Source organism: Spermophilus citellus (genome assembly GCF_964194105.1).
Source record: "Spermophilus citellus genome assembly, chromosome: 7".
NCBI classification, from domain to species: domain Eukaryota; kingdom Metazoa; phylum Chordata; class Mammalia; order Rodentia; family Sciuridae; genus Spermophilus; species Spermophilus citellus.
This window is the reverse complement of record NC_138188.1, coordinates 126,877,244-126,891,207: the sequence shown is the minus strand read 5'-3', so window position 1 is coordinate 126,891,207 and position 13,964 is coordinate 126,877,244.

The following is a 13,964-nucleotide window of genomic DNA, read 5'->3' as shown; positions in this document are numbered from 1 at the left end:
TTAATTCTAGAAAGTATTAGGTTATTTCAATTGCATATGTATTGGTTGGAAGAATATTTACTTTTGTTCTCATTTCATCTTGAGAATGTTTTGACTTCCCTTCTTGCTATATACCAGGTAAGGCCTCTAAGGAGTGAGGCTTAGCTCACTCCAATAGCTACGTGGTTTCTAGGGATAAGTAAATCTCTTTCTTAATGTAGATATAAAATTGAGGACAAGTAATACTTGTAGCAGTGAATTGATGACAGACTATTTTTATACTACTTCATGTTATTCTATTTTCTTCCATTTTACTGTGCAATGATTTGATGAAATCAATCAGTTTTGCTTTTTATAGTGAAAAAACTGACAGATCTATCTGACTGCAGAAATGTTTCTGAACTGCTTCCAAAAGAGATATAGAAAAGAAAATGCTTGTCTCATATATATATGTAATTTTTTCATCCCTATATAGGTTTCAGAAAATACATTTCTTGGCATAACTAACTTAAATTTTCAAGTCACGATTTTAAAAAGTAACTTTCATAATTCAAGTGTCTTTTTTCTTAACAACATGGAGAACCATTTTATTTATATACCTTAAATAAAAAGACAGTGAGCATAGATCATGAGTTAAGAAAGCATACTGTATTGTGTTTTGGAAAATGTTTCTTATCATCATCAACAACAACAAAGGTATTTCTGGAATCCACCATAAGTAGAGCTAAACATAGGTCTTTTGGTATATGGAAGCATCACATGGAAGATTTTTTAAAATGTGCTGTGCATTTGTTTTGCTGAAAATGGAATAGACTACCTAATTTTGAAATAAAATTGATTTATTAAAGGATGTTTGAAAGCTTACAGTAATGCAGGAAGACCTTATATAAGCTTCTTGAAATAGGGATCTACAGAGCACAGAGATCCCAGACTCTGGCTCCACCAACACCTGTAGGAAGAAATGAGATCCCACTGATTTCCCATCAAGCTCCCTTCAATTCAAACTCTTATAGAGATGAGTCTCCGTGTGAGACCTAAGTTACACATGCACACACTGCAATGCAGAAGTATTAGATAACTAGGGGAGAGGTTAAAATATGACCTCATATTTAGAAATATGAATTTGTTTTACTTTATCTTAAGAGATATAAATGATAATGAGAGAATGTAAAGAACTATCAAAATGGGGAAGCAAAGAATATTTTTAAAGTTTTGGATAGCCACAAATGGCAAGTCAATATTACTACACAGAACCAATATGTATATATTGCATTAGCATTGCCAGATTTCATTCTTCTAAGTATGATCATTATTTATAATATATAAATTTCTGCCTGAAATTTTATGATAATTATTAACTCTGGTTTAAAGAAAATAAAATATAAATAGAGTGCTAGGTAACTGCACTAAAGGGATATCTAGAGAAGGTGATAAAATGCCTTTTCTGTTGTTAAATATTGAGGCTCATCTACAGTATAGTATTGAAATCTAAGTCTTTTAATTTAGCTACAGTATTTTCTACACTCTCTTGTCAATTAAAATGTATAAGGGGTTTCTAAACAACTTAAACCAAGTAAGACAATAAGTTCACCTAGTGCTTCTTTAAACCAATCACTTTGACAATTTCTGGTCCATCAAGAAAATATCTGTGTAAACATTGCAAGTGTTTGTTTTCTTGTGAAAGAAAAACAAATGGACTTAAACTTTTCTTGATAAATACCAAAATATCTTTACCCACCCTTTTCTCCTCTGACTTGTAATAATATTCATTTTAAGTGAGTCCATTCAGATACAAATACTAATTTATTTTGACCAGAAGAGTAATTTTAAACAATGCTAGAAAGCAAGATCCGCTGAGAAATGAGACCCACTGTTTTCAATTATCCTCTTTGAACATTCTAGATGTTATACTTTTAGCAGAAGTATTAGATAACTATGGGAGAGGTTAAAATATGACCTCATATGAGGAAATCTGGCAAAGTGTTCCTAGAATATCTTGAGAAGGTGATAAAATGCCCTTTCTGTTTTTAAATATTGAGGCTCATCTACAGTATAGTATTGGAATCTAAGTATTTTAATTTAGCTATTTTCTACACTCTCTTGTCAAATAAAATGTATAAGGGGGGTTCTAAACAACTTAAACCAAGTAAGACAATAAGAAATGTGGAAACCTTAGTGTTTGCACATAGGAAACTGTATTTGCTTCTTCCTTCAACCTTTCCTTATCATCCTTTCCAAGTCAATTCAGAAAATGACCATTACCTTTGTTCTACTAGTCAGGTGGTGAGTAGCTTTCAATTGCTGCGCTCAAGTCATTGACAGAATTTTGTCTCCCAAACAGGTGACATGAACCTTGACAGGATATGGAAGTACAGACTTTCACATACTAGAAGAAGAAAGTAATGGACACTATTGCTCTCATGGAGTAGGGGGTGCTTCTGCAATAGCCTGCAAGATCACCAGAAGAACAACAATCTAAGATCATGTGCCCAATCAGTAAAATAATACCTTCCAATATATTATTCCTTCTAGGCAACAAAAGTTGGAAGACTTGATAAAGCCAGGCAGAAAGTCAAATCTTGGTGTATATGTTCATTGTTTTACATAGATTTGGACACTTCCAGCTCCTTTCTAATTATAGCAAATAGGCTAAATAAACTTATTTCAACTATTTTTGAAATAAATCTAACTAGTTTGAGTATTCCATTGTCATGTTCTTGAGAATCTGAGCATCATACAGTACTCTTAAATTAAGTCGATTGGGAAAATAGTTCTGGTTTTATTGCTTAACATAGAAAAAGGGAAAATTGACAAAGAAGATGAAACTACTCAGGAAAGAGTAGTATTTCTCTTGCCACTCTGAGAGATACCTACACAATAAGTGCTTACTGTATATATGTATCTCTCTATATGTGCCTTTGTGACAATAGATCTTCTATGTTCAACGAGATTAATCTCTGGGACTGAGAATGGAGCTAGCCTGAAAGGGGCTCAGCCTTGAGGGCACAAGTTGATAAGGATAAGATTGTTTCATGGAAACAGGAAGGAAAAAATGGCATAGAAATCCAGAGATGACAGGAAAAAAAATACATATGAAACTACCCACATTGCTTTTCATTAAGGGAAATGGGAAATCAAGCTTTGTTCTCATTACAAAATTGCAAGTAAACTTAATAGATGGGACAAAAAAAAGTAAACTTTGGGTGTTTTCTTTTTAGCAGATATTTCTTTCATATGTAAAAATGGCCACTCTAAAATTTACAATACTTGGTGGTCATCCTTTCTATTAATGTCCAAACTAAAATACTTCATGTTCTTATTCAATCCAATAACTTCATAAATATTTTTCAGGAGTTTCTTCAAATGCTTGACCTGTCATGTGGTCAAGAGATTTATGAACAGCACAATTTCAAAGGCACTAGCAGCAAAGACTGCATTGGAAATGGTACTGATCTCCCCTCCCCAAATTTTGCATACCTATACATAGTGGTCTCCGAGCTCCCATCTCATACCTCCTCAGCTTCAGTAGGATTTCTCTGAATTGCAATGCATCATCCAAACATCTTAACATCTTCAGGCTTGCTAGATGCACTTCCCATTCAAATGTGGACAGGAAACCTCCCTTTAGTCCTCTAGAACACAAACTTCAGTCTTCAAGACTGTCTGTGGCCTATGACAGCCTATGACAGCCTCATGTGAAGAGCTGGGACACATTCCTATCAAGAGTGTTGGTCATTCAGTCTTCCTTAGACTAGAGACATGCAAGAGGGCATTGATTTATTTATTTGTTTGTTTGTTTGTTTGTTTGTTTGTTTGTTTATTGGGGGATCCCAGGGATTGAATTTGGAGCACTTGATCTCTGAGCTTCATCCATAACCCTGTTTTCTATTTTATTAGAGACAGGATCTCACTGAGTTGCTTAGCACCTTGCCATTGCTGAGACTGGCTTTGAACTTGTGATCCTCTTGCTTCAGCCTCCCAAGCCACTGGGATTATAGGTGTGTGCCACCATGCCTGGCTGATTTATTTTTCTGATATGTAGTAAAAAATAAAATGTTTCATCTTAGCCATTGTTAGAGGGCAGTTCAGGGACATTAAGCATATCCACACTGTTGTGCAACTATTGCTGTCATTTAAAAAAAAAAAATCTTGCTCTGAATTTAGTGGTATCAAGGGGAATATCCCTCCCACTAGAACACACACACACACACACACACATACACACACATACACACATAAAATGTAAAATTCCACATCAATAGCATATCTGTTATTTCTAAAATGTTGGTGGTATTTGGTGGTTGTCTATTTTCTGTGTTGCTCAGCTTCCTGTTACTATAATAATATACCTGATACAATCAACTTAAAAAGTAGAAAGTTTTATTTTGGCCACAGTTTTGGAGCTTTCAATCCAAAAGCACTCTTACTTTTGTGTTTATAGTGATGCAGTATATCATGGCAGGAACACATGGCAGAATAAGCCTATTCATGTGATAGCCATGTGTGAAAGAAAGAGGAGGACTGAGGTTTCTCTTCACTATTACCTTCAAGGGCATGCCCCAAATGTCCATAAGCTACCCACTAGGCCACATCTCTTCAAGGTGCTACAGTCTATCAATAGCACTACTCTAGGAAAAAGCTTTTAATACCTGGACTCTTACGGGGACATTTAGGATCCAAACTATAGAAAACTTTTCAAATAAGGTTACTTCAAACTTTCAGTCCTATAGACCAAAAATAATAAATTAGCTAACAAAAAAGTTGCAAATATTACCTATAATACAATAAATAATAGGATCAGCTTACTTCCCACAACAGTAACTGGGAAAAGTGCAAGGTTTTAAATTTTAAGGCTTAAAGTTTTGTGTTATGAGTCCAACATGATTCCAAAAGTTATTAATAATATTAATTTATTCAGAAGTCTAAGATTATTATCAAGTCCAAACTGTGGTGTTAGACTTTAAAGTGATTAGATTGAGTTTCTAGGTGAAAATTAGCAATCCTGGTTGGCCTCACTTTACCCTGAAGGAAGTTCAACAAAGTAGGTCAAAACAAGTACAGATGCATAGGAGCAACTTTGTTTGTCTGAGTGGTCCCGATGATGAGCTTAGAATTCTGAAGAAATATTACCAGGCAACCTTTGCTAGCTCTTTGCCTTACAGATGGACAAAACGAAATCAAGAATATAGCTACTGATAAGTTGAAATGGCAAATTTGAAAAGGTTGGGGTAGTGTCTTCAATTTGTCTTTGGCTATGCCCAGATTTTAAAGTAGCCTGCTAGATATACCATGATTCTAGACTCCAGATACTGTACAGAGTCTAAAGTATGAATCAATAATGGACTCTGTGTTATGAACTGCAATAGAGTAATACATTTATTTATCAATGGATAAAACATAAAATACTTCTTTTACTTCCAGATGCTAGTCCTAAAATATTTATTGCTTCCATCAGTTTAGAAGATGATTATAAAAATATGTATACACTGTCACATTCTGGTAATTTAAACGAACTCTGTGATACATACAAACCAAACCATGAGGCTCACTGGTTGCACATGGGACAACTTTGAAATCAGCTACCCCCACTGTAAGGAGATCTGCTTGAACATACAATGCTTGCACTTAATCCCATCATCTAATGACTTAACCAGTGACATGTATCATGTTAATACACAATAAATGGGCTTACTGCATGAAAAATGATAATAAAGTGTCCCTTATACCATGTGCATGATTAAATCTTTCTTGGGACTGCTGGTCATGTGGTCTGACTCCTTGACCACAGCTCATGTTCTAAAACACTCACCCCTATGGAAGAACCTGGGATGATACTCTCATACTTGGAAGGTGCTCTACTGGCCTACATCTTCCAAGTACTCAGAACACCCATAATCATATATAGAATTTTCAGTATCTCAAAGGGGAGAAATCTAATTTTCTTTTTCTAAATGTCACATCATTTTTTTTCCTATCCCATCCTTTTACTTCTTTTCTGACAGATAAAACTTCTGTGTCCTGCTGAGGTCTTTCTTCTTTAACCAATTACATGCTTATAGCCTATAATATCTCTTATCAGAATTGAATGTCACAGACTGACTCCTTCTAAATATTAATGTGAATATATTTTAATATATGTATGAATTAATCACACAGATTGGAAGACACTTGAAAGGCATTTTTTCAAAACAATTGATATAAATCCTCCAGAATAAATTCAAATTTCACATATATGTGATAATACTCTAATATTTCATGAACATTGTCAGGAAAATGTCACACTTTGAAACTAATGTTAATAAACCCAGTTACTGTGAGGATCTACTCAAGCTTCTGAATAAGTAACATATCATAATTATGGCTGGTGGGTATTTGGATGCTTGCCAATTGTCATCAGGAAATGAGGTGTATCCTCAGGAAGATAATTAAAAGAAAATTATAATTTTCTAGGACAGTAATAAACACTCACAGGTAATGAATACTAAAGACAAATTGGAGATTTGTAGTTGTTTTTCCAAATAGTTTGTTTATTCAGAAGGAGAAGAAAGAGATTGTTTTGAAGAGAGAGATATCTAAGAGAAATAATCTGGCTATTCATGGCAGGAGTAAAAACAAGACCTTTCTCAGTTTTGAGATTTTATTATATCACATGATGAAGACTGGATTAAAAGCACAGTCATTTCAAGTTTTTCAGGGCTGGCATGAAGGTCAACATTCTTTTTGTTGTTGTTTTTTTGGGTTTTTTGTTGTTGTTGCTGTTGTTGTTTTGTTTTGTTTTTTGATACTGGGAATTGTACCCAGAGGCAGAGGCACTTTACCACTGAGCTACATCAACCCTTTTGATTTTTGATTTTGAGACGGGGTCTTGCTAAGTTGCTTAGGGTTCCCTAAATTGTTGAGGCTCGCCTAGGACTGGTGATCCTCCTGTTCAACCTCCTACTGGGATTACCAATGTATACCACTGTACCTAGCAAACTACTTTCAATAAGTAACATTGCCTATTGGTGAACTTCACCTTGACTTTGTAATCGTCACACTGTTACATATGTAACTTCATAGCACCAATATCAGGATCCAAAATAGGCTAGGATTTAACACTAGGAGATCAAAGTCCCAAATCCAGAAATATCTAAAATCACTTTGACAGTCTTATGCATGAGAGTTGAAATCTCCCTGTGAGACTTTTCAGCTCTGCTATTTTTGTAACATTATGATAACTGCAAGTCAAAGCCTGATATAAACCAGCAGAGATTATCTGCAGGCTTTATTTTGGCCAATTTGGCAATTAAAATTGATCAATGGAGGCTGATACAAAGAGAATTTTGTTGTTTTCAGTCAGGATACTCAAGGAATATGATTTCCATATCTGGGAAATGTTTAATATTTTTTTTTAATTTTTTACAAGACTTTTAAAGTTTTAATAACTGGATTAATGGCAATTAGGAATGGTTTAAAAGAAAATGAAGGGCAGTATATATAATTTAAGAAAGTTGATTTGGTAACACTATTATCTAGAAAGTTACATAACTCTTTTCTTTGTCCATTTAAAACTAAATTAAAACTGCTGAGAGTTTACATTTCTCACCCAAGTCAAAAAATATCTTTTATACTCAGCTTAATTTAACTGTTCTATCTAAATGAATTAACCTCTTTATAAAAAGGACAGACATGCTATATACATGGTTAATATAGAAAACCTGTGTCTATAATAATTAATATTAAATGAATGAATTAATAGTAATATTAAATAATATTAAAAGGAAAACTGATTTTTCTACTCTGTGGCTTTTTAAATACAAAATTATGTCTATAATTGCATTTGCCAACTTCTTTAGTAGAGTAATACATTAAACTTGAATGAAAGTTATATATCTTTATATTTCAAAATAAATAGCAATTGAACATTTTGACTAATATAATAATTTCTTCAGAGCACTTCTTGCATTTGATGCTTCTTTGCTCTATACTTCACAATTGATTAAATATGGGTTTTAACATGGTGACTCCAGTTAATAATATATTCTTGAAAATTAATAAGAATAGAATTTGATTATTCTGACCATCAAAAATAATTGTTAGGTGTAGTGAGCCGTTTCTGCGGACTGCGGTCGCCATTACAAGATGGCGCTGGCTCGACTGTGGTTTGTGACAAACAACTCCTTAATTGGGAGAGTTGGTGCGTGGTTTTCTAACACCCTATGAGAAAGCTCCACGTGGCAGCTTCGCATTGGGGCTTGAGATGCTTTATTAAGGCTGGTAGGAGCATTCGGAGAGGGAGATGAAGAAGGGAAGATGAAGAAGAGAGTAGAGTGGAAGAGATCTCGAGAACCAGAATAAACGGCTGGAAGAAGATTCCCGGTGTTGCGTCTTCCTTGCGGGCAAGGGGGTCGCGACAAATGGTGCCGAAACCCGGGAAAATCAGAGCTTTCAGTCGTCAGGAGTGGTGCACCAATCGTCCCGTGAGTGGACCCCTCGTCCCGTGAGTGGACCCCTCGTCCCGTGAGTGGACCCCTCGTCCCGTGAGTGGACCCCTCGTCCCGTGAGTGGACCCCTCGTCCCTGAGTGGACCCCTCGTCCCCGAGAGCGGGACCCCGTAGGCCTCATATTTTATTGCAGCTGCTATGTGTACTTTCACTTTTGTTTTCTGTGTTCTTTTTTTGTCGTCTGTGTCTTTCGTTTTCTGTGTTCCTTCTGTTGCTGTGCCATGGGTGCCGCAGCAGCAGATTAATTATGACCCTGGGATCTATGCCCAGGGACGCCCACTGCAGCCGGGAAAAGGGAACAGGAGCCCGCCCCGGCCCGGAAGCCGGAGTGTGCGGGGATGGTCCAGAAACAGAGCAGGCTGCTGCCGCAGTAAGAGCTTGGCCAGGCGGGGAAAAATGCAAACAAAATCAGGCAAGGTGCGGTCGGCTAGGAAATCTTGGGGAACTTTTGCCCTGAGGGTGAGCGGCGGACTCCGTGTTGCTTGCATCACCATGGTAACCATGGGCTGCCTGGCGGAAGAGCGGCTTCCTGGTCCCACCTCCCACACTCTTGGGGGCTACCGATTGGTTCTTCCACAGTCACTCAGACAGGACTTCTAGTCCCGCCTTCCAGCCACTAACCTGTACTGCTGCGTTTCAGATTTCTACCGGAGCTACTCAGAAACTGTATTTTTAAAAATGCCTACCTGTAAATGCTAATGGAAGATATCTTTTTCAGACAAAATTTGATTCCACAGGTTTCTATGTTACAGTCCTAAATTTAAGCTAGTTCTAAGTTAAATAACCTGACTTTTCTTTGTAGTTGTGTTACTAAATAATGTTCTATTGAGATATCAAATATGCTTCTTTATATTTTACTTTTAATTTTGGAAGTTATGAGGATGCATTTGCTTGCCACTGGAACAAGCCGGCAACGTTCCTGTGATGACCAAAAAATCCTTATTTTCATTGCTAACCACAAAAATAAAAATGTATACTCAAGGATCTTATTTCAGTACATCAAGTGACGTCACATAGAAGAGTGCACTCCTAGTTAAAAATAAATTAAAATGGATCCAAATAGTTTAAGACCACGTGGTTACATGAAGTTAATACAATTATAAGTTAAGTTCTTATTCTTAACATATTTTTTGGATATTTAAATAACCTATATTTGTTGGTCTATAAATTAATTAGCACATGCTTAATTGATTAATTAACATATATTTGCCTAATTGTTTTTCTTCAACAGGAAACCCATAATTTATGTTTTATATTTACATTTGTCAGAAACTCTGCCTTTTCAGTTACAGATATTCAAGATAAATGTGTTTACTATAGATTTGCTTTCAAGTGAAAATACAATCAAGTAGTTTCTAATTCTCAAAGTTGCTGTTTAAACTCATAAGATGATAAATTGAAGACCCTGGCGGAGTCTGTGCGCACTTATGGAGTGGATGCCGCCTTCACACTAACTCAGGTGGAAAGCATTTTTGATCAATCTCAAGTTAATCTCACAGGAGTTTCTTGTTTTGGCTTCGGGAACGCTCATTGTATTAGCCTTAAGACCAAGAATTTGATTAACTGGAAGGACCCATTGCGGTCCAGTCAGGTCTCAGGGAGCATTCTCAGTGCTGTATTGAGCTAAGTAGCCTCAGGGGAACAATCAGGCTCAGGAACCCCCGTAAATAGCTCTGCTTTAAACATAACTACCTTGGCTATTATCTCCGAAGTACTAATCCCAGTGCCTCCTTCTTCTAATAGTCTTTATAATGCCACTCATTTTAAGGCCTCTCCCTACTGTACCCCTAATCTTGGTTTCCCCCCAACATTTACGCCTTGTCAGGATCATTCTTGGGAGAAACGTCAAGTTGCTAAAGGTTTCTCCCTTTCCCCCTCTCTTAAGAGGTATGTTTATAACTTTGACAACAGTGCCAACTCCTCTCTTTCCAGGAACTTAAGCCTCTGTATGATCTCCTCCAAGGAGACCCTTCCCCCAGCTCAGTCAGGAATCCCACACCTGAGGCTCTACAATCATTAAGACTGATAGAGAAGGCCCTACAAGAGAATCCCACACCTGAGGCTCTACAATCATTAAGACTGATAGAGAAGGCCCTACAAGATATGCAGGTTACCCAGATAAACTACTCTATGCCCCTATCATTTATAATCCTGCCATCAAAATTAACTCCTACTACAGTGTTTTGACAAATAGGTCCCATCTATTGGGTCCATTTACCTGCTTCTAACTCTCGGGTAATAACTCCCTTTTATGAACTGGTGATGAATCTGATCTGGAAGGCCAAATATTTGGGTGATGCACTGTTTGGAAAAACTTTTGACATTCTCATTCAACCTTATACCCAGGATATGATTTTAAATTTCCAACAAGAACATGATCTTTGGTGTCTCTTCCCTTGTAATTTCAAAGGTCAAATTGATAATCACTCTCCCCGACATAAACTTCTAGAAGACCTTAAAAAATGTCCTATTATTTCTCCTAAAATTATTAAAGGGGAATCTATCCCGGGAGCTCAGACTGTTTATACAGACGGAGCAAGAGGGGGGTTTGCTGTTGTTTTTGATGGATCTCAAGTAATTCGACACCCTGTTCCTAGACTGTCTGCCCAAATATCAGAAGTTGAGGCTCTAATTATGGCCCTTAAACTATACAATTCCATCCCACTTGATGTGTATACTGATAGTCTCTATGTTGCTAATTTAGCCTCAGTTATTGAGGCAACCCCTTATATTGGCAGACAATTTACTATCATGGAACAATTACAAACGGATCAGCTCTTTAGCTCCATGCTAAATTCCATCTAAATGCACAATCCTTACGCTTCTGTGCGGGGTGCTCACGTGATCAGACTCTACAAATTGTTTTCTTATGCCCAGTGTGTGCTCCATTCATTCATTCCCCTAGTCTAAAGTGTTAATCCTAGAGGCTTTCACACCAATGATGTCTGGTAAACTGATGTTACCCACTTCTGGCAAACAATAGAGGGAGAATCAGATATTACTATTCAGTTTACTTCCAATGGAAAACAGCAGCCAGATTGGACTTAAGGATATCTCTGGGGGCTGCGTATTTACACCCCCGGACAGTACAATCCTGGCCTGCTTTTTCGGCTTAAATTGACCACAGAACAGCCTACTGGAAGTTTAATAGGACCCAATCAGGTGCTCGGAGATCAAAAGGCCCCATCTGGACCCAAACAGCCTATAGCCCCAGCAGTAATATCTTCCCCCAGCGGTCAAACAATAACTGTGGGCTATCAAACCTTTGATTGTGCCCCTGGGCCCATACACCCTGGAACTGGAGATCGTCTTTTTGATTTGATCCAAGGAGCCTTTTTCGCTCTCAATGCCACTAGTCCTAACAGGACCCAAGATTGCTGGCTATGCTTGACCTCCAGGCCGCCCTATTATGAAGGGGTAGTAATACTGTCTAAATTATCCTCTAATACCACTGTAGATCTTAAATGTTATTCTCTACCCAGCTATAAGATTTAACAGCCATGGCCAAGTCAATTACTGCTTTGGAAAAGTCCCTCACCTCCCTCTCAGAAGTTGTGTTACAAAATAGGAGGGGACTAGATTTATTGTTCCTAAGGGAAGGAGGACTATGTGTAGCCTTAAAGGAACAGTGTTGTTTTTATGTAGATCATACTGGGGTAATCCGTGAAACTATGGAAAAGGTCACGGAAAGATTGGCTAAAAGACAAAAGGAGTTTGAAGCACAACAAGGATGGTTTGAACAGTGGTTTAAAAATACCCTATGGTTAACTCCTTTGATATCCACTGTAATGGGACCGCTTTTCGGTCTCCTCCTTATAGCTGCTGTAGGCCCCTGCCTAGGTAAGAGAATGACACAATTTATTAAAGACCAAATTAACATTCTGACTTCTAAGCCAATACAGATCCATTATCAACGCCTGCAGACCAAGGATGATCTTGCTGAAGTTTGTCTCCGACCAATTCGAAGATGATTTTTCTACAATGATCCCTGCTTCATGCCTTCCTCCTTTTGCCCCCTTTTTCTTCTTTATTTTTACTCTATGCCTTGTTGAACCGGAACCAATTAAAGACCCAATAATGACTGGCTGAATAGATACCACTGAACGCCTTGGCAACAACAAGCTGATCTTGTAGTACCCAGAGACGGGCAACTTTCATGCTTGCACTGCAACCTAAGACAGGGGAATGGGGCCTCCCCAAAGACGGGTAAGCAGTGTAGGGGCAGTGAACGACCTAAGACAGGGGCTACTTGATTCCCTTTGACGTGCAACAAACAAAAGGGGGGGAACTGCTGGCACGGATTCCCCCCGGCCCCCAGGGCTTGGATCCAGCCCTGATTTTTGTGCATGTCGGAGAGGCCAGCTCACAAGACCTTGAAGGAGCTCACAAGGCCTTGAAAGATTTGTGGTGTCTGTTTTCATATTCAGCCAATAACGGTCATGTGGGAACGTCCTGACCTGTTTGGGTCTGATTAGGTTCCTGGTTGAAGGCTTAGTATGAGTAACGGCAATTCACCTCAAGTCTGGCTTGCGCAGATTATCGCCTTAAGACCCGTGCCTTTCTTGTAGGGTGTTACCAACTTGTTTGTCGTTATATTTCTATACAGCCACAGTTCAGCCTCAGCTATCCCCCTTCGTCCACCATCGTCACGATACAGGATGCGAGGCAAGGCACTGCACTTGAGTGATCCTTGAAGTGGACCTCAAGGAGAGCATGTCCTATTGCATGCGGGTTAGACGCGTTCACGCCCCGTCCCACGAGAAAAGCGTCGGCTGATATGGTCTCAGATCTGGGGAAGGGCCCTCCTTGGGGCTGAGCCATACTATGCAGCCACTTCTGCACAGTGGGATAGGACCTCTACTCTCGCCTGTATTGTTTTTAGAAAACAAAAGGGGGAACTGTAGTGAGCCGTTTCTGCGGACTGCGGTCGCCATTACAAGATGGCGCTGGCTCGACTGTGGTTTGTGACAAACAACTCCTTAATTGGGAGAGTTGGTGCGTGGTTTTCTAACACCCTATGAGAAAGCTCCACGTGGCAGCTTCGCATTGGGGCTTGAGATGCTTTATTAAGGCTGGTAGGAGCATTCGGAGAGGGAGATGAAGAAGGGAAGATGAAGAAGAGAGTAGAGTGGAAGAGATCTCGAGAACCAGAATAAACGGCTGGAAGAAGATTCCCGGTGTTGCGTCTTCCTTGCGGGCAAGGGGGTCGCGACAGTTAGGTAATGTGTTAATTACTCAGTGTAGCCATTCAATGTATACATATTTCAAAACATGTTGTTTAATTGATAATACTTTCATCAATTAAAATAATCTATAAATATTTGATGTTTTTTAAAGATACAGAAAATTTGACTTCCAGTCAAATATGACCATTTCTTAACTGTAACTCTCTGGCACATCCCGTAGAAGTCTATTTTGGAAAATCAAGAAATATGAAAAAAAAAAATATATATATATATACACATACATAGGGAGACACAAATCAGAATATGTATGAATAAG